This window comes from Manihot esculenta, chromosome 10 (assembly GCF_001659605.2).
Source record: "Manihot esculenta cultivar AM560-2 chromosome 10, M.esculenta_v8, whole genome shotgun sequence".
Classification (NCBI taxonomy): Eukaryota; Viridiplantae; Streptophyta; class Magnoliopsida; order Malpighiales; family Euphorbiaceae; genus Manihot; species Manihot esculenta.
Genome location: NC_035170.2, coordinates 19,553,994 through 19,576,516, shown reverse-complemented (window position 1 = coordinate 19,576,516; position 22,523 = coordinate 19,553,994).

Genomic DNA, 22,523 nt, shown 5'->3' with positions numbered 1-22,523 from the left:
AGCTGGAGCAGGTTGTTTCTCGAAAATAGATCTGAGATCTGGGTATCATCAGTTGAGAGTCAGAGAGGCAGATGTGCCTAAGACAGCTTTCCGGACCAGGTATGGGCATTATGAGTTCTTAGTGATGCCGTTCGGGTTGACTAACGCCCCTGCAGCATTTATGGATCTCATGAACAGGGTATTCAGTGAGTTTCTGGATCACTTTGTCATTGTGTTTATCGATGATATCTTAGTGTATTCCAGAGATTCAGAGGAGCATGCCCAGCATCTGAGGATTGTTTTGCAGACACTGAGAGAGCATGGTTTATATGCTAAGTTCTCGAAGTGTGAGTTTTGGTTACGGAGCATTGCCTTCTTGGGACATGTGGTATCAGCAGAGGGTATTGAGGTAGACCCCAAGAAGATAGAGGCTGTAGCTAACTGGCCCAGACCCACGACAGTAACTGAGATTAAAAGCTTTCTGGGACTGGCAGGTTATTACAGGAGGTTCGTTCAGAACTTCTCAAAGATAGCAGCTCCTATGACCAAATTGACGCAGAAGAACCAGAAGTTTATCTGGTCAGACCAGTGTGAAGAGAGCTTTGAGGAGCTCAAGAGGAGATTGACAACAGCACCAGTGTTAGCTCTGCCTGTGAGTAATGAGGATTTCACAGTATTCTGTGATGCATCTCGAGTGGGATTGGGTTGTGTATTGATGCAGAGTGATAGAGTAATAGCTTATGCTTCTAGACAGTTGAAGAAGCACGAGTTAAATTACCCTACCCATGACCTAGAGATGGCAGCAGTTATCTTTGCACTTAAGATGTGGCGGCATTACCTCTACGGGGTTAAATGCGAGATCTTCACTGATCATAAGAGTTTACAGTACATCTTAAGTCAGAGAGAGCTGAATTTGCGGCAGAGAAGGTGGGTTGAATTGCTCAGTGATTATGATTGTAAGATCCAGTATCATCCGGGTAAGGCGAATGTTGTCGCAGACGCCCTAAGCCGGAAGTCACTAGGCAGTTTATTTCATATAGCAGCGGAGCGGAGACCAGTTGTGATGGAGCTTTATAAGCTCTTTGACGAGGGATTACAGTTAGCGTTGTCTGGTACAGGTGCGTTGATAGCACAGATGAGAGTGACACCTGTGTTTCTGGAGCAGATAGCTCAGAGACAGCATGAGGACCCTGAGTTGATAAAAATTGCCAGGACTGTTCAGTTAGGCAATAGTGTAGAGTTCAGATTTGACAGTAAAGGGATCCTTCGCTATGGGAGTCGACTTTGTGTACCAGATAGGGGCAGTGTGAAGGAAGACATTATGAGGGAAGCTCATAATGCGAGGTATAGTGTTCACCCAGGAGCCACCAAGATGTATCAGGATCTGAAAAGGGTCTATTGGTGGCCAGCCATGAAGAAAGAAGTGGCGCAGTTCGTGACAGCCTGTGAGGTTTGTCAGCGGGTGAAATTAGAGCATCAGAAACCAGTAGGAATGCTTAACCCATTACCGATTCCAGAGTGGAAGTGGGAGAACATAGCCATGGATTTTGTAGTGGGTTTACCAGTAGCGTCCAACAGGATAGACTCGATATGGGTGATTGTGGACAGACTTACGAAATCTGCTCATTTTCTTCCAGTACGGAGTAACTATTCTGTGGATAAGTTGGCACAGGTCTATCTGGATGAGATAGTGAGGTTACATGGAGTTCCAGTGTCTATAGTTTCAGACAGAGGACCTCAGTTTACTTCTCGCTTTTGGCGGAGTCTGCAAAGTGCGATGGGCACGAGATTAGATTTTAGTACTGCTTTCCACCCACAGACTGATGGACAGTCAGAAAGGACCATCCAGACCATAGAGGATATGCTTCGCCTATGTGTGTTAGACTTTGGCGGTTCTTGGAGGCAGCATCTACCTTTGGTGGAGTTTGCCTACAATAACAGCCATCATGCGAGCATCGGGATGGCTCCTTATGAAGCTTTGTATGGGAGGAAGTGCAGATCCCCTGTTTGCTGGGAAGAGGTAGGAGAGAAGGCTCTTGCAGGGCCAGAGTTAGTAGACATTACCAGTAGAATGGTGCCCATGATCAGAGAGAGAATCAGAACAGCTCAGAGTAGACAGAAAAGTTATGCAGACGTTCGCAGAAACAGTTAGAGTTTCAAGAGGGTAATTGGGTATTGCTGAAAGTGTCTCCAATGAAAGGAGTGGTTCGTTTTGGGAAGAAAGGTAAATTGGCTCCACGGTACATTGGACCCTTTGAGGTGTTGCAGAGGATCGAAAATGTGTCGTATAAGCTGGATTTACCTGCTTCTATGGAGAGAATTCACCCGGTATTTCATGTTTCTATGCTACGACAGTTTGTGTCAGATCCGAATCAGGTTCTGAGTGAGCCTGAGGTGGAGATTCATACAGATCTCACCTATATAGAGCAGCCAGTGCGGATTCTGGACACGCAGATCAGACAGCTAAGGAACAAGGAGATTCCGATGGTGAAAGTTTTATGGAACCACCATAATCTAGAAGAGTGCACGTGGGAGACGCGGGAGTCTATGCTCCAGCAGTATCCATATTTGTTTTGAGGTTAGTTTCCTCCTTTTTGTGTGTTTGTTTTTGTGTTTTGGAACATCCGAGGACGAATGTTCTTAAGGAGGGGAGAATGTAATACCCGGCTAGAATCCGGCACCGGAATTCCTGTTGTCTGGTGGAATCCGGGGTGTTGGGATTCTATCTAAGGGTAGGAGTTATGTGTTACTAGTGTTATGATGTGTTTTATGTTTTTAAGGTAAAGGGAACAAGTTTGAGTTGAAATGACTAAGGCAGTTGAGCCAAGTTCGGCCGCCGAAAGTAAGTTCGGCCGCCGAAAGTGTTTGGCTTCCGAAGGGAAGTTCGGCCCCCGAATGTTGCATGGTCTTGCATGTGATTGGGCAGCCGACGATGAGTGGCCAGCCAAGCTGAGTCATGGCTTTTTGACAGATGTTGGCCTCAGATTCTTGCCATAGACTAGCCACGTTTTTTATGACTCATTCTGCAAGTGTTTGAGCAAGCTCATGCAGGAGTTTGCTCATTTCACCAAGTTTTGAAGGGTTTGAAAGCAAAAAGTGAGTTTGAGAGAGAGTTTTGAGAGTGTGAGAAGAGGTGATCCGTTTTCCCTTCGGGGTGTTGGGATTCTATCTAAGGGTAGGAGTTATGTGTTACTAAGGATTATGATGTGTTTAAATGTTTTTAAGATAAATGGAACTAAGTTATGAGTTTGAAATGACCTAAGGCAGTTGAGCCAAGTTCGGCCGCCGAAAGTAAGTTTCGGCCGCCGAAAAGTGTTTGGCTTCCGAAGGGAAGTTCGGCCCCCGAATGTTGCATGGTCTTGCATGTCATTGGGCAGCCGACGATGAGTTGGCCAGCCAAGCTGAGTCATGGCTTTTGACAGATGTTGGCCTCAGATTCTTGCCATGACTTAGCCACGTTTTTTATGACTCATCTGCAAGTGTTTAGAGCAGCTCATGCAGGAGTTTTGCTCATTCACCTAGTTTTTGAAGGGTTTGAAGCAAAAAGTGAGTTTGAGAGAGAGTTTGAGAGTGTGAGAAGAGGTGATCCGTTTTCCCTTGTTCAGAGTGTTTAGCTTCTTGCTACAGGAGGTAAGTGATGCACTTGAACATGTGTATATGTTTCTGAGTTTATGGGGATAAAGGAAGGAGATGCATGCTTAGGGTATTAATGGTAGTTTTAACGAATTATGCATGGCTACATGTTTATATGTGTGTTTGTTTTGTTGTTTGGGGTTATTAGCTAGTTTTGGACCCCTGTGATCATATACATGAGTATATGTATGTTGAGGAGGTGAAGTTTGCATGGTTTGAGAAGTTGAAGGAAAGAAGGAGATGGTTTGCCGTTGAAACTGAGTTCTGGATGAACTCAGGTTCGGCAGCCGAAAGTTCATTCGGCCGCCGAACCTCTTGCATGGTGACTTGGTTGCCACAGCTTGCCCCCGAGTGTTTTTGCATGTTCGGCTCTGTTTGGGGGATTCGGCCGCCGAAGGTGCCGCCGAAGGTGCTTGAGTTTCGTCTCTGGAGAGGACATTCGGCCGCCGAACCTGCCGCCGAAAGTGTTCTGTCCAGCTTTTCTTTTGCATGCTTTGCATGGCTAGTTAAGTGAGTTTCAGGGGATTCTTGGGGAGTTTAATAGAAGTATTGATAAGTTAGTTGATCCCTCATTTGAGTCCATCTGTATAGGTACAGACCAGAGGAACCAGAGAGAGCAGCAGTGAGTACTGCTCCAGAGTTTCAGAGCCTGCAGAGTCAGTCAGTCCAGATAGCCAGAGGTGAGTGGAACTAAACTTATGACTTTTAATTGAATCACAAACTGCTTTTAGCATATCTCATGCATCATGTTTATGCCATAGGTTGTTTACATTAGTATTCACGAATATGTTGCATTGCATGGTTATTTGATGATGTGAGTAAATGCTGGATGATCCAATAGTCACAGACAGGAAGACCAGGAGCCTTTGACTACGCCCTGGCACGTATAGCAAAGACCAGGAGCCTTTGACTACGCCCTGGCAGGTATATAGCAAAGTCCAGGAGCCTTTGACTACGCCCTGGCAATGGTAAGTTTACAGGTGTTATATACACATATACATATATGACAGGAAGACCAGGTGCTCGATTCTACGCCCTGGCACAGAGTTACTGGGACTATGAGGTGACAGGTTTACTCTTGATGTGGCTTGTCTGTGATATGGTGCATTCCATGAGATCATATTTTACTGAGATGTTTTACTGTTCTACTCACTGGGCTATAGAGCTCATCCCACTCCCTTAACCCCAGTTTTGCAGGTTCAGTGTACAGTGTACAGGGACAGTCCAGCAGAGTACAGGAAAAGTAAAGAGATCTGTAATAGCTTAGAGTGGACATGTAATATTAAAGAGATGTAATAGTTATTGCTTGACCTAGTGATATATGTTTTGTACATGATCTGTATATGTATATATGTTTTCTTGTATGTGAAAACCAGGCTTAACAGGTATGAGTTAACCCATCTAGAGCAAGCTCTAGTCAGGGATACAGAGTACAGAGTACATGAGTACAGAGTACAGAGATAGTGCATGCACAGGTTAAGCCTTGGTTCAGCAAAGAGTTTTATTTTCACAGAAAATGTATGATCATGTATGAGGTTTACAGGTACACAGAGAGTATAGCAGGCTTGCTACGGGTTCTGGCGGCCTTAAGCCGACCTGAATCCTAGCGCCGGTAACGGTCCTTTTTGGGGTCGTTACAGATTGGTATCAGAGCCCTAGGTTCACATGATCGGACCTATAGAGATAGTGTTGGGCTCAGACAGGTTAGAAGTGGTCAAGCACAATAGGAAATATCATGTCCACTAGGATAGGGTCTTGAGTCCTATCTGCTATGATATGCCATGAGTATTGTATGTGTATGATTGATATGTGATGTTTATGTGCTAAAGTGGTATGTTATATGTTGTGTTTCCAGAGAGTAAAGATGCGAGGAACTCGTCGATCAGCTCGATTGACTGGAGTCCCACCAGAGAATGAGAGATCAGCTGCTCGTCCTCCTGCATTGCCAAGGGCAAGGTCTCAGAGATCTAGCAGGGAAGGTACGTCAATAGACCCTAGAAGGTCTGTAGACGAGAGCAGAAGAGGAACAGTTAGGGGAGGAAGATCAGAGGAAAGGAGGGAAGCTATGGAGAGTGATCAGTCTAGAGATGACAGCATGGGTATAGGCAGTTTTGAGGAAGGTATGGGAGAATCACAGGGTGGTGTTCAGGCCTCAGGTTTTGGCTATCCATCCTTGTTTCAGGAGCAAGAGTATCCGATGGAGGGGATGTCGAGTACTCTCGATTTGACCCATATCCTACATATATGCCTTATATGCCATATCCTCACTATTACCCATCATATCCACCATATCCTATGTATCCATCTTCCCCTATACATCCAAGTGCAGCACACTTAGAGCCAAATGAACCAAATGAACCAGTACTACCACCATAACTAGTAGCCCCTGTTGTTGACAGACATGAACCTAGCTCATCTGGAGGTAAAGTCTAAATGACGGAGTACTTGAAATTGGATGCTCCTAAATACAACACAGGAGATGATCCATTTGATTACCTCAGAGCAGTTAGGATGATAACCAGTGAGTTGGGAGCAGATGATAGGAGAGCCATTGAGATGGCAGGTTTCACAATAAAATGCAAGAAAGCCAGAGAATGGTTTAAGAATTATGTGGAGCCTAGAATGGACAGCATGTCATGGGGAGAGTTCGCCAATGAGTTTGCAGGGTGGGCTTTTCCTGACAGTTCGAGGGAGATGAAAGTAATTGAATTTGAACAGTTAAGACAGACAGATGAGATGAGTGTTGATGAATTTACAGATAAGTTCCTGGATCTGCTTCAGTACGTGGGTCAAGCCTATGATACTGATCAGAAGAAAGCAAGAAGATATACTATGAGACTTCATCCCAGGTATTCTTCTTTGATCCTTCCAGCTGAGAAGGAGAGTTTTCACTCGATAGTAGACGCAGCCAGGAAAATGGAAGCTAGTGCCAATATTCAGAAACAGTCAAGGGCACAAGCTTCGGGTTCTAAGGCCCCCAGTTCAGGTTCTACAGGCAGTAAGAGATGGGATAGAGCGAGAGGAACAAGGAAAGGGTTCTGGAGTAAAGTCAAGTCAGGTCTGGGAATAGGTAGTGGCTCAAGCTCTGGCACAGCTCCAGTCTGCAGACGATGCGGAAAACCACATGGAGGAGTTTGTCGGTTGGGATCTACAGCTTGTTTTCGATGTGGACAGGAAGGGCATATTGCTCGGGATTGTCCGCAGATGACTTTTGCACCATCCCAGCAGATGAGTTCAGGCAGTGTGGTACAGCCAGTTGTACGGCCAGTAGCTCCAGTCATGCCTCAGACTAGTGGCAGAGGTAGAGGGAGAGGGGTAGCCTCTACTTCAGCAGCAGGTTCCCGAGGTGGAAATCCGGTAGCCCCAGCACGGATTTTCACAGTGACACAAGAGGAGGCTAACATGTCGAACACAGTGGTGTCAGGTAATCTCATCATTGGGTGTTCAGATGTGTATGCTTTGATGGACCCCGGTGCTTCTCATTCCTTTATTGCTTCGAGAGCCATAGAGCGATTGGGTTTGATCAGTTCTGAGTTAGAGTATCCTCTCTGGGTCAGTGGACCTAGATGTGACCCATCAGTGGCAGTGTCAGTCTGTCGTTTCAGTCCAGTGTTTATAGAGGGTAGATGCCTTCCAGCTGACCTTGTGGTTCTAGACTTGACAGATTTTGATGTCATTCTAGGGATGGATTGGCTATCTGCATATAGTGCTACGTTGGACTGTCGAGAGAAGCTAGTGAGTCTCAGAGACCAGGATGGGTCAGAGTGTGTCTTCAGAGGAGACAGGAGAGGTACACCCAGAGGTATGATTTCAGCCCTTCAGGCTCGTCGTTTGCTTAGGAAGGGTTGTCAGGGGTTCCTAGCTCATGTGAGAGAGCTAGATAGTCAGGTGAGGGAACCAGCCACAGTACCAGTAGTTCGAGAGTTTCTCGATGTATTCCCAGATGATTTGCCAGGACTACCACCTGATAGGGAGATAGGGTTTGAAATTGAATTACTGCCAGGTACCAGACCTATCTCTATTCCTCCCTACAGGATGGCGCCAGCTGAGTTAACAGAGTTGAAAGAACAATTGCAGGACTTGGTAGATAAGGGTTTCATCCGCCCTAGTACCTCACCTTGGGGTGCTCCAGTGCTCTTTGTCAGAAAGAAGGATGGATCCTTTAGACTTTGTATCGACTACAGACAGTTGAACAAGGTCACTATCAAGAATAGGTATCCCTTACCTAGGATTGATGATCTATTTGACCAGCTAGCTGGAGCAGGTTGTTTCTCGAAAATAGATCTGAGATCTGGGTATCATCAGTTGAGAGTCAGAGAGGCAGATGTGCCTAAGACAGCTTTCCGGACCAGGTATGGGCATTATGAGTTCTTAGTGATGCCGTTCGGGTTGACTAACGCCCCTGCAGCATTTATGGATCTCATGAACAGGGTATTCAGTGAGTTTCTGGATCACTTTGTCATTGTGTTTATCGATGATATCTTAGTGTATTCCAGAGATTCAGAGGAGCATGCCCAGCATCTGAGGATTGTTTTGCAGACACTGAGAGAGCATGGTTTATATGCTAAGTTCTCGAAGTGTGAGTTTTGGTTACGGAGCATTGCCTTCTTGGGACATGTGGTATCAGCAGAGGGTATTGAGGTAGACCCCAAGAAGATAGAGGCTGTAGCTAACTGGCCCAGACCCACGACAGTAACTGAGATTAAAAGCTTTCTGGGACTGGCAGGTTATTACAGGAGGTTCGTTCAGAACTTCTCAAAGATAGCAGCTCCTATGACCAAATTGACGCAGAAGAACCAGAAGTTTATCTGGTCAGACCAGTGTGAAGAGAGCTTTGAGGAGCTCAAGAGGAGATTGACAACAGCACCAGTGTTAGCTCTGCCTGTGAGTAATGAGGATTTCACAGTATTCTGTGATGCATCTCGAGTGGGATTGGGTTGTGTATTGATGCAGAGTGATAGAGTAATAGCTTATGCTTCTAGACAGTTGAAGAAGCACGAGTTAAATTACCCTACCCATGACCTAGAGATGGCAGCAGTTATCTTTGCACTTAAGATGTGGCGGCATTACCTCTACGGGGTTAAATGCGAGATCTTCACTGATCATAAGAGTTTACAGTACATCTTAAGTCAGAGAGAGCTGAATTTGCGGCAGAGAAGGTGGGTTGAATTGCTCAGTGATTATGATTGTAAGATCCAGTATCATCCGGGTAAGGCGAATGTTGTCGCAGACGCCCTAAGCCGGAAGTCACTAGGCAGTTTATTTCATATAGCAGCGGAGCGGAGACCAGTTGTGATGGAGCTTTATAAGCTCTTTGACGAGGGATTACAGTTAGCGTTGTCTGGTACAGGTGCGTTGATAGCACAGATGAGAGTGACACCTGTGTTTCTGGAGCAGATAGCTCAGAGACAGCATGAGGACCCTGAGTTGATAAAAATTGCCAGGACTGTTCAGTTAGGCAATAGTGTAGAGTTCAGATTTGACAGTAAAGGGATCCTTCGCTATGGGAGTCGACTTTGTGTACCAGATAGGGGCAGTGTGAAGGAAGACATTATGAGGGAAGCTCATAATGCGAGGTATAGTGTTCACCCAGGAGCCACCAAGATGTATCAGGATCTGAAAAGGGTCTATTGGTGGCCAGCCATGAAGAAAGAAGTGGCGCAGTTCGTGACAGCCTGTGAGGTTTGTCAGCGGGTGAAATTAGAGCATCAGAAACCAGTAGGAATGCTTAACCCATTACCGATTCCAGAGTGGAAGTGGGAGAACATAGCCATGGATTTTGTAGTGGGTTTACCAGTAGCGTCCAACAGGATAGACTCGATATGGGTGATTGTGGACAGACTTACGAAATCTGCTCATTTTCTTCCAGTACGGAGTAACTATTCTGTGGATAAGTTGGCACAGGTCTATCTGGATGAGATAGTGAGGTTACATGGAGTTCCAGTGTCTATAGTTTCAGACAGAGGACCTCAGTTTACTTCTCGCTTTTGGCGGAGTCTGCAAAGTGCGATGGGCACGAGATTAGATTTTAGTACTGCTTTCCACCCACAGACTGATGGACAGTCAGAAAGGACCATCCAGACCATAGAGGATATGCTTCGCCTATGTGTGTTAGACTTTGGCGGTTCTTGGAGGCAGCATCTACCTTTGGTGGAGTTTGCCTACAATAACAGCCATCATGCGAGCATCGGGATGGCTCCTTATGAAGCTTTGTATGGGAGGAAGTGCAGATCCCCTGTTTGCTGGGAAGAGGTAGGAGAGAAGGCTCTTGCAGGGCCAGAGTTAGTAGACATTACCAGTCGAATGGTGCCCATGATCAGAGAGAGAATCAGAACAGCTCAGAGTAGACAGAAAAGTTATGCAGATGTGCGCAGGAAACAGTTAGAGTTTCAAGAGGGTAATTAGGTATTGCTGAAAGTGTCTCCAATGAAAGGAGTGGTTCGTTTTGGGAAGAAAGGTAAATTGGCTCCACGGTACATTGGACCCTTTGAGGTGTTGCAGAGGATCGAAAATGTGTCGTATAAGCTGGATTTACCTGCTTCTATGGAGAGAATTCACCCGGTATTTCATGTTTCTATGCTACGACAGTTTGTGTCAGATCCGAATCAGGTTCTGAGTGAGCCTGAGGTGGAGATTCATACAGATCTTACCTATGTAGAGCAGCCAATGCGGATTCTGGACACGCAGATCAGACAGCTAAGGAACAAGGAGATTCCGATGGTGAAAGTGTTGTGGAACCACCATAATCTAGAAGAGTGCACGTGGGAGACGCGGGAGTCTATGCTCCAGCAGTATCCATATTTGTTTTAAGGTTAGTTTCCTCCTTGTGTTTTGTTTTGTGTTTTAGGAACATCCGAGGACGAATGTTCTTAAGGAGGGGAGAATGTAATACCCGGCTAGAATCCGGCACCGGAATTCCTATTATCTGGCGGAATCCGGGGTGTTGGGATTCTATCTAAGGGTAGGAGTTATGTGTTACTAAGGATTATGATGTGTTTAAATGTTTTTAAGATAAATGGAACTAAGTTATGAGTTGAAATGACCTAAGGCAGTTGAGCCAAGTTCGGCCGCCGAAAGTAAGTTCGGCCGCCGAAAGTGTTTGGCTTCCGAAGGGAAGTTCGGCCCCCGAATGTTGCATGGTCTTGCATGTCATTGGGCAGCCGACGATGAGTTGGCCAGCCAAGCTGAGTCATGGCTTTTGACAGATGTTGGCCTCAGATTCTTGCCATGACTTAGCCACGTTTTTTATGACTCATCTGCAAGTGTTTAGAGCAGCTCATGCAGGAGTTTGCTCATTCACCTAGTTTTGAAGGGTTTGAAGCAAAAAGTGAGTTTGAGAGAGAGTTTGAGAGTGTGAGAAGAGGTGATCCGTTTTCCCTTGTTCAGAGTGTTTAGCTTCTTGCTACAGGAGGTAAGTGATGCACTTGAACATGTGTATATGTTTCTGAGTTTATGGGGATAAAGGAAGGAGATGCATGCTTAGGGTATTAATGGTAGTTTTAACGAATTATGCATGGCTACATGTTTATATGTGTGTTTGTTTTGTTGTTTGGGGTTATTAGCTAGTTTTGGACCCCTGTGATCATATACATGAGTATATGTATGTTGAGGAGGTGAAGTTTGCATGGTTTGAGAAGTTGAAGGAAAGAAGGAGATGGTTTGCCGTTGAAACTGAGTTCTGGATGAACTCAGGTTCGGCAGCCGAAAGTTCATTCGGCCGCCGAACCTCTTGCATGGTGACTTGGTTGCCACAGCTTGCCCCCGAGTGTTTTTGCATGTTCGGCTCTGTTTGGGGGATTCGGCCGCCGAAGGTGCCGCCGAAGGTGCTTGAGTTTCGTCTCTGGAGAGGACATTCGGCCGCCGAACCTGCCGCCGAAAGTGTTCTGTCCAGCTTTTCTTTTGCATGCTTTGCATGGCTAGTTAAGTGAGTTTCAGGGGATTCTTGGGGAGTTTAATAGAAGTATTGATAAGTTAGTTGATCCCTCATTTGAGTCCATCTGTATAGGTACAGACCAGAGGAACCAGAGAGAGCAGCAGTGAGTACTGCTCCAGAGTTTCAGAGCCTGCAGAGTCAGTCAGTCCAGATAGCCAGAGGTGAGTGGAACTAAACTTATGACTTTTAATTGAATCACAAACTGCTTTTAGCATATCTCATGCATCATGTTTATGCCATAGGTTGTTTACATTAGTATTCACGAATATGTTGCATTGCATGGTTATTTGATGATGTGAGTAAATGCTGGATGATCCAATAGTCACAGACAGGAAGACCAGGAGCCTTTGACTACGCCCTGGCACGTATAGCAAAGACCAGGAGCCTTTGACTACGCCCTGGCAGGTATATAGCAAAGTCCAGGAGCCTTTGACTACGCCCTGGCAATGGTAAGTTTACAGGTGTTATATACACATATACATATATGACAGGAAGACCAGGTGCTCGATTCTACGCCCTGGCACAGAGTTACTGGGACTATGAGGTGACAGGTTTACTCTTGATGTGGCTTGTCTGTGATATGGTGCATTCCATGAGATCATATTTTACTGAGATGTTTTACTGTTCTACTCACTGGGCTATAGAGCTCATCCCACTCCCTTAACCCCAGTTTTGCAGGTTCAGTGTACAGTGTACAGGGACAGTCCAGCAGAGTACAGGAAAAGTAAAGAGATCTGTAATAGCTTAGAGTGGACATGTAATATTAAAGAGATGTAATAGTTATTGCTTGACCTAGTGATATATGTTTTGTACATGATCTGTATATGTATATATGTTTTCTTGTATGTGAAAACCAGGCTTAACAGGTATGAGTTAACCCATCTAGAGCAAGCTCTAGTCAGGGATACAGAGTACAGAGTACATGAGTACAGAGTACAGAGATAGTGCATGCACAGGTTAAGCCTTGGTTCAGCAAAGAGTTTTATTTTCACAGAAAATGTATGATCATGTATGAGGTTTACAGGTACACAGAGAGTATAGCAGGCTTGCTACGGGTTCTGGCGGCCTTAAGCCGACCTGAATCCTAGCGCCGGTAACGGTCCTTTTTGGGGTCGTTACAGATACGATCTAGTAGATCTCCGTCACACCGGTAATTATGAAATTACCGATCAATTAGTTGGTGGGATCTCCCATCAATTAGTCGGCACCAGTCGAATTTCCAGGGAATGCTATAATTAACTCCATCTTATTACAGTATAAAAGCTAATGATCACAGAGATAAAGGTATACAATTCTTAGACAACTACTCTTGAGTTCTAAGCAAATCCTCATTGTAATACCCGGCTAGACTCCGGTATCGGAATTCCTACCGTCCGGTGGAATCTCGAATGTCGGAAACCTCTAGAAGGGTAAAAACATGTTTTTATAAAATATTTTAATGTATTTTAAGGTTTTAAGTAAGAAAGAAATTGAGTTTTGAACGAAAAAGACCATGGAGGGAAATCCAGGTTCAGCCGCCGAACCTCATGTTCGGCCGCCGAACTTGCTTGAGTTTTGGAGGCACCTTAGGCTTCCGAAGGTGGCCTGGCCAGCCCCTATAAGAAGCCCCATGGCCGAAAATGGGCGAGTTTCTTCCTCATTTTCGGCTAGAGGTGAGTCCATGCCCTCCCATGGTTGATTTTGCTGATTTTTCTCAAAATCTTTCGAGTTTTAACAAGCGTTTACTTGGTTTTGAAGAATTTTGAGCTTAAGACAAGTTTTTGGAGCTTGGAGACCCAAGGAGCTAGATCTCTCCCATCTCCAAGTTGGATCGCCTCTCCTCTCGATCTTCAAGAGGTAAGAGTAGATTCTCACCTCTTTTCATGTTTTGGTTAAGTTTCATGAAGATTCATGGGGTAGAAATGCATGATTAGGTTAGTTGTATATGTATGTTTAGGTTAATGTTGAGATATAGATAATGTGTGTTGTTTGAGTTGATATTTGTGTTTGTGTTGGGGTTTAGGGTAGTTTGAGACCCCTAGATGCTTGGTGGTATGTGTATGCATGTTGTAGAATAGCTAAATACATGTTTGAATAGTTTGGGAGGCAAAAATGTGCATGAGGAGGCTGAGTTCTGCCCTTTGGAAGAACTCAGGTTCGGCAGCCGAAGGACTTTTGGCCGTCGAACCTACCTGTGGAGGCAAACTTTTGGCTGCCGAACCCTGCCCTCGAAAGTGGACTTTCGGCTCTGGAAGGGAGTTTCGGCCGTCGAAGGTGCCGCCGAACATGCACGAGTTTCGGATTTGGAAGGAACCTTCGGCCGCCGAAAGTGCCGCCGAAGGTGCATGACTTTCGGCTCTAGAGGGACTTTCGACCGCCGAACTTGCCGCCGAAAGTGCCCTATTCAGCCTTCCTTTGCATGATTTTTATGATTGTTTTAAGGTGTTTTAGGGGGTTTTTGAAGAGTATTTTAGAGTCATGTTCATGTATGTTTGGTCTCTCATTTGAGTCCACCTGTGTAGGTTCGGACCCGAGGAACCAGGGACCCCAGCAGTGAGACAGCTGCTTCAGTGTCTTTTCAGAGCTAGCCTGAGGTGAGTAGAATGACTCTTTATGTTTCAAAGCAATTAATGAGAATTTTAGCATGATTCACGCATCATGAATGCCATGAGATATATTAGGATGTTTGCATTAGAATTCACGAATATGTTGCATTGCATATTATGTTGTTGATGTGGATGAACGTTGAATGATCCATTAGCCCTCGTAATGGTTTGATATGATGATGATACGGTATGGAAGTCCATGAAGACCCATTCTACGTCCCTGGCACTATGTAAGAGAAAGTCCAGGAAGATCCATTCTACGTCCCTGGCACATTGGAATGTTATGACATGTTATGTAAGGGAAAGACCAGGACCCATTCTACGTTCTGGCACTATTGGAAATGTAGAGGGAGGTGACAAGTTCATCATTGAGGTGATTTGTTTGTGATGTGATGCATTTCATGAAAGCATGAATTTTTAATATAATGTTTTTATTATTCTACTCACTGGGCTCTAGTAGCTCACCCCATTCCCTTAATCCTCCAGGTTTGCAGGTACAGGATAGACCAGGATGTCAATAAGAGTAAAGTCATAGTTTATGTAATAGCTAGTTGTGGACATGAGAAAGACAATGTAATGTAAAGTATAGTAATGTAATGTAATGATGTATATTGAGGTTTAGAGTTGTGCTTGACCCTAGTATGTAAAGTAAATCCCTTTTTGCACATGATCTATGAAATGTTTTATTGATGGCTTATGTAAACCAAGCTTAATGTATGATATGTTACCCCATTGGAGCATTGATGAGGGCTCCAATGTGGGGTTTTAAGTTTATGAGTTTGTGCATGCACAGGTTAAGCCTGGTAAATGAAAGAGAAAGTTTAAAATTTTTATGTTTATGTTTGATTATGTATGGGATTTAACAGGTATACAGGATGCATGTTAGGCTTGCTACGGGTCCTGGCGGCCTTATACTGATCTGGATCCTAGCGCCGGTAGCGGTCCGATTTCCGGGTTGTTACACTCATATTCTCTTTTTTGCAGGTTTAACCAATCGCGGCATAGCTCTTTTTTTTGGATACATCATTTGGTTTTGCTCCAGGAGATCTATTGAATTCTCTCTGTTCATTTTGATTAAAACTGGTCTCTTATCCCTTTTCTTTTTTTTTTTAAAAAAAATCTTTCTTTTCTCTCTCTCGAAATGGCTGGCAGTTCACGAGCTGATGCTAAGGTTGCTACAAATAAGGGTGCTATCATTCCTTCTACTCCTGGCAGTGGACAAAACACACTCTCTATGGTCAATAAAGTAAATCCCAATAATCTGAACATTGAGCAGATGCTCCAATACGTTAAAAGGTTGTAGGCTACTCTTGAGTAATGCAAAGCTCGAGAGGAAGCTTCATTCATGGCAACTAGGGAAGAGAGGAAGTCTTTGTTGATACCTCAAGCATTTGGACAAAGGCAATCCAAACACAGTCCAAAGGAAAGGACAAACAGCTAAGGGACAGAGCTCAGAAATACATTAAGTTGGATGACAAAGTCCAAGCGTTGAAAGAGGACAAAAGGACAAGTCAAAAGCAAGACCAAAAGTCGGAGAAGTAAGGATATGATGGAGACCACAAAAGTTACCTAGTCTCCTAGAGAATGAATGACCAAGGTAAGTATATGAATTATACTCCATTGAATGACTCACAAACATATATTTTAATGTGGATTAGGAAAAATGACAAGAATATTAGGTGGCCTCACAAGCTCAACCCTGAGAAGGCTAAAAGGCGAGACAGGACCAGGTACTACTACTTTCATGAAGACCACATACATATGATGAAGGAGTGCCAGCAACTAAAAGATAAGATCGAGAGATTAATAAGGGACGACACATTTTGAAAGTTCACCAGAAAGAGTAGGAAGGAGGGGAGACTTGAACTTGAGGCAGCAACTCGTGAAACCACCCCTAACAAGGAACCTGAAAGGATTATTCATGTGGTTAGGACCGAGTGGCAATAAGGGTCTATAGAAGTAGAACATCACAAGATATTCAGCTCCTAAGTCAAACCCCAAAGTTTTGAAATTGGTTGAGTTAGATAACAAAGTCTTTTAATTATTCTTGAAAGAATGTTTAGCATTTACAAAAATGTTATAAACAAAGCTATGATGTGTTCTTCAAACCTTTTTTATCAGGAACGTCGGATGAAAGCATAGAGACAAGAGCAAGGCCACAAGGTGTGTTCCGTCAGGCCACAAGGTGTGTTCCGTCAGGCCATAAACCGGGTGTTAGTCCCACTAAATAAGGCATTTTATGTCAGGTTACAAAGCAGATTCTATCAGGCCATAATTCAGGTGTTAATCTCATTAAATAAGATATTTTATGCCAAACCACAAGACGGATTCCATCAAGCCATAATCTGGGTGTTAGTCCCACCTAACAAGGCATTTTATGCCAGGACATAAGGCGGGCTCCGTCTGGCCATAATTTGGATATTAGTCCCACTAAATAAGATATTTTATGCCAGGCCACAAGGCGGGTTCCGTCAATCCATAATCCGGATATTAGTCCCACCAAACAAGACATTTTATGCCAGGCCACAAGGCGAGTTCTGTTAGGCCATAATCCAGGTATTAGTCCAACTAAATAAGGCATTTTATATCAGGCCACAAGGCGGGTTCTGTCAGGCCATAATTTGGGTGTTAGTCCCACCAAATAACGCATTTTATGCCAAGAGATAAGGTGGGTTCCTTCAGGCCATAAACCAAGTATTAGTCCTACTAAATAAGGCATTTTATGGCAGGCCATAAGGCGGGTTCTGTCAGGTTATAATCCGGGTGTTAGTCCCACCAAACAATGCATTTTATGCTAGACCATAAAGCAGATTCCGTCAGGCCATAATCTGGGTGTCCTACTAAATAAGACATTTTATGCCAAGCCACAAGGCTGACATCCGCTAGGCTATAATCTGAGTGTTAGTTCTGCTAATTAAGGCATCTTATGCCAAGCCACAAGGCGAGTATCTCCTAACCTCAATGACCGGGTGTTAGTCCCATATAAAAAGTTTCTAAGGCATTTGATGCCCAAGCAACAAGACGGGTATTCACCAGACTCAACTATCGGGTGTTAGTGCCATATAAAATTTTTAAGGCATTTGATGCCTAAGCTACAAGACGGATATTCACTAGACTCAATGATCGGGTGTTAGTTCTATATAAAAGTTTCTAAGGCATTTGATGCCCAAGCCACAAGGTGGGTATCCGCCAAGCTCAACAACTGGGTATTAGTCCTATATAAAAATTTCTCTAAGCTATTTCATGCGCAGGTCGCAAGGTGGGTATCCGCCAAGCCACATGTCCAGGTGTCGGTCCCATTTTTCAAATAAGGCAAGTTATTTATTTTATGGCCATTAGTTAGACTAGTGACCGAGTGTTATGATGATCAGGTGTTGAACCTTTAGTAATTTTTATCAATTATTTAAGTTTGATTTGGCAATAAATGGAAGAGGGTTACGGACGAGTACTGATCATACAAACACTTAAAAATAATAATAAGATATGAGAGAAAATATTTTTCATTAAAATCTTAGAAGATTACAAAGGAGGAGGGATGACTTTAGCTTCCTCTTCCTGAGTCTCTATTACATCAATATTTCCTACATCTATTATATTTTTTATAGAGACTTAGTCGATATCATCGATGCTCTCCTCCTCTTACTCGTCCTCACCCTCCTCCTCCTCTGCAAAGATGTCATCTATCCAAGCAAATTTCTCAGAAAGAAACCACTTCACCAGCTCCTTAATTCAGGTTCTAATAGTTCCATGGATGAGACCTTTGAAGATTAGCACACTGATGACAGTGAATGTAATACCCGGCTAGACTTTGGTATCAGAATTCCTACCGTCCGGTGGAATCTCGGATGTCGGAAGCCTCTAGTAGGGTAAAACCATGTTTTTATAAAATGTTTTAATGTGTTTTATGTTTTAAGCATGAAAGAAAATGAGTTTTTGCATGAAAATAGCATTGGAGGAAAACTCAGGTTCGGCCGCCGAACCTCAAGTTCGGCCGTCGAACATGCATGCGTTGCGGGTGTGCTTTAGGCCCCCGAAAGCATAAGTGAGGGAAGTCCAGGTTCGGCCGCCGAACCTCAAGTTCGGCCGCCGAACATGGCATGCATGCGGAGGCACATTCGGCCCCCGAACGTGGTCTGGCCAGCCACTATAAAAGGGTCCCTTAGCCGAAAACGGGCGAGCTTTTTCCCATTTTCGGCTAAGGTGAGCTCTTCGCCGTCCCTCACCAATCTTTGATGTTTTTCCTCTAGATCTTTCAAGATTTTCATTTGTTTTAACTTTGTTTTGAAGATTTGAGCTTTTGAGCAAAGTTTTGGAGCTTGGAGGTTCAAGAACCCAATCTCTCCCAACTTCGAGTTTAGGTCGTCTCTCTCTCGATCTTCAAGAGGTAAGAGCCGATCTTAAGCTCATTGCATGTTTTAAGTAAGTTTTAAGTAGATCTATGGGATAGAATGCATGTTTAGGTTATGGTTATGTTTTTGGAGTTTATGGGTATAAATGTATGTTTATGAACAATGTGAGTTACTTGATGTGTTGTAGATGGGGTTTATGTTGGTTTGAGGCCCCTAGGAACTTGTATGCTTGTGTATGTGTGTTGTAGGATAGGTTTGATGCATGTTTGTAAGGTTTGGAGGCGAAATGTGCAAAGGGAGCCAAGTTTCTGCCCTTTGGCAGAAACCAGGTTCGGCAGCCGAAGGACTTTCGGCCGCCGAACATGGCTGGAGAGGCAGCCGAGCTTGCCCCCGAAAGGAGACTTTCGTCTCTGTCTGGCAGTTTCAGCCGCCGAAAGTGCCGCCGAACATGCATGAGTTTCGTCCCTGTCTGGGAGTTTCGGCCGCCGAAGGTGCCGCCGAACCTGCCTGACTTTCGGCTCTGGAGGGACTTTCGGCCGCCGAACCTGCCGCCGAACCTGCCGCCGAAAGTGCCCTGTCCAGGCCTCCTTTGCATGTTTTTCTATGGTTGTCTCATGATGTTTTAGGGGGTTTTTGGGGAGTAGTTTAGAGATATGTTCTAGTATGTTTGGTCCCTCATTTGAGTCCATCTGTGTAGGTTCGGACCCGAGGAACCGAGGACCCCAGCAGTGAGTTCAGCTGCTTCGGTGTTGTCAGAGTCAGCCAGAGGTGAGTGGAACTAAACTTAATCTTTTAAATTGAGAAATTGAATGTTTTATCATGTTTCATGCATCATGATTATGCAATAGGATGATTGCATTAGTTTTCACGAATATGCTGCATTGCATCGATTGTTGTTGATGTGGGTGAATGTTGGATGATCCAATTAGTCCATGACAGGAAGACCAGGACCCCATTCTACAGCCTGGCACAGAGTAAGGAAAGACCAGGACCCCATTCTACGGCCTGGCACGGTTATGGGACTCGAAGACCAGGAGCCCAGAGGAGGCCCTGGGGCAATGGTAAGTAATGTATGTTATGACAGGAAGACCAGGACCCCATGCTACGGCCTGGCACAGAGTTAGCTTGGACTAATTGGTGACAAGTTCACCCAACCCTTATGTGAATTGTCTGTGTTATGATGCATTTCATTGGAGCATAGTGTTAATATATTTTATAGTTCTGCTCACTGGGCTTTTAGCTCACCCCTCTCCCTTTACCCCCAGGCTTGCAGGTACAGTATAGAGCAGGGGTCCGGATAGAGTAAAGAAGTCATGTTTATGTAATAGCTAGCAATGGACATGATCGAATTGTAATGTAAGGTCTTAATCAGTATAGTTATGTAATGAGATGATGTATATGGATGTTAGAGGTGTGCTTGACCATAGATAGTTGTTATCCCTTTCGTTACATGATCTTAGAGACTTTTATGATGTTTATGTAAACCAACTCAACATATGCTATGCCACCCATTGGGGGGGCACTATTGAGATTCCACAGAGGGATCAGTGTTATGTTAATGTATATGCACAGGTTGAGTTTGGTTGATGAGTATGGAAAGAAAAGTTTTAATTTTTATGTATGTTGTTGATCATGTATGGGATTATACAGTTTTGCAGGTTTTATGTCAGGCTTGCTACGAGTCCCGGCGGCCTTAAGCCGATCTGGATCCTAGCGCCGGTAGCGGTCCGATTTTCGGGTCGTTATAGTGAATTTCAATGTGTTAGGAAGGAAAAGAAACAAGCGGCTGGGGATAGTCAATTTTAATGTGCTAGGAGGGGAAAGAAACATGTGGCTGATGCTAATAAGATAATTGGCATACATTATAATTAGAATGTAAAATTGGTTCAGAGGATGGTGATAATTACAGTAGACATGGAATTCCTGAGGAATTAGAGAGTGATGATCTTAGGCATACCCCACCTCTTAGTGATGATGAATTTATAAGTCCTGTTACTAAGGGTTTGAGAAGAAGAAGTAAACTATGTTATGACCCTTCTTGTAATCACACTAACATTAAGTTTCAAGTAGGAATGAGGTTTATTGATAGCAAACAGTGTAAGTCAGCAATCCAAAAATATGCTATATGTAATGGATTTAATGTGAAATTTATGAAGTTTGAGAAGAAGAAAATTGATGCTAGATGTGAAAATGATTGTATTTGGAGGCTGTATAGAAGTATGATCCAAAATAAGATAATATTTATTATTAAAACATATGTAAGTACTTATTCATGTTATAGGTCACTTAGAAACAGGCAAGCAACCTCTAAGTGGATTGCACATGAATTTCATGAGAAAATCAGTATGCTTCCTGAATTTAATGCAAAGGAAATTCAAAGTGCTTTGAAGGACAAATACTTACTGACAGTGATCCTCTAACAATGTTATAGAGGAAAGTGGAAATCTTTGAATATGTTGAGAGGGTCACTTATTGAACATTATGCAAAGCTCAAGTCTTATAAGGTTGAGTTGATTAGGATAGACAGAGAAAGGAGGTTTGCTTTTATGCTTGACATTGATCCTACCACTAGTTTGCTTATTTTTAGGAGATTCTACATTGGATTTAGTTCACTAAAGAAAGGCTTCATAATAGGGTGTAAGAGAATTTTAGGATTTGATGGCACTTTTCTAAAGACATTTTAGAGTGGGGCACTATTAGTTATTGTGGGTAAGAATGGGAACAATTAAATGTTCCCTCTTGCTTGAGCTGTGGTTGAATGTGAAAATGAAGACAATTGGATGTGGTTCCTTAAAATATTACTTGAAGAGCTTTCTATTACAGATGGATATGGTTAGGCTTTTATTAGCGTCCAACAAAAGGTATGTTTTCATTAATTATTTATTTATATTTTCAAATTTTAACATATTTATTTTTAATGATTTTTTCAAATCTATACAGGGACTTACAAATACAATCAACCATTTGGCACCTCATGCTGAACACAGAAACTGCTAGGCATATATGGCCCAACTGGAAAAGGATATATAAAGCAAAGAAGTTTAGAAAGTTATTCTGGAATGCAAATTACTGCACACATGAAGCTGATTTTAGGAGAAAAATGGAAGAAATGAAGGAAGAGAGTGAAATTGCACATGATGAATTTTTTGCAAGGAAATCAAGGTTGTTTTGTAAAGCTTTATTGGTACAACTATCAAGGTAGATATGATTGAAAATAACATATGTGAGTGCTTCAACTCTTATATTATAGATGCTATATCATTGCCCTTGATTGATATGCTTGAAAAGATAAGAGCTATGTTAATAGAGAGAATGCATGTTAACTTGAGAAATATTTCTAGGAAAGATAATGTTATTTGTCCTAGGATTAGGAAACAGTTGGAAATAAGCAAATTTTGACAAAAAATTACGGTGACACATTTGAAGTATTAATTAGGAATGATAGATTTGAATAAGAAATCATGTAGTTGCAAAAAGTGGGACTTGACAGGTGTCCCTTGTAAGCATGCATATGCTTGTATCAATTACATGAGCCAGGACTTGGTAATGTATGTTGATAACTTTTATTACAAGGAGACATCTATTACTACATACAAAAATGCTCTAAAACTTATAAATGGATAAAAAAATGTGGCCTATAGTTAATGGATATCCTGTACAACCACCTCTCTTTAAGAAGATGCCTGGGAGGCCTAAAAAGCTTAGAAAGAAGGATTCTATTGAGGTGAAGGAGAAAAGGAAAGGAAATATTGTCAAATTATCCAAAACAGGAGTTCAGATGAAATATACCATTTCTAATGCTTATGGTCATAATAAATGGGGCTATAATCAAGTGTCAAAATATTTGTAAGGAAGGCTTGCTAAATATTTTCAACATAGGTAAATATTCTTGTTATAAGTATTTAATAGTTTTTTTATCAGTATATTTTAATAATTTATTAATTTATTGTCTTCTTTATATGTAGCAAAAGAGAAAGAGAGGTAAGCCAAAGAAAGTTGCCCATGAAAGAGCAACTCCTAGAACATTATCTCAACCATTAAAAA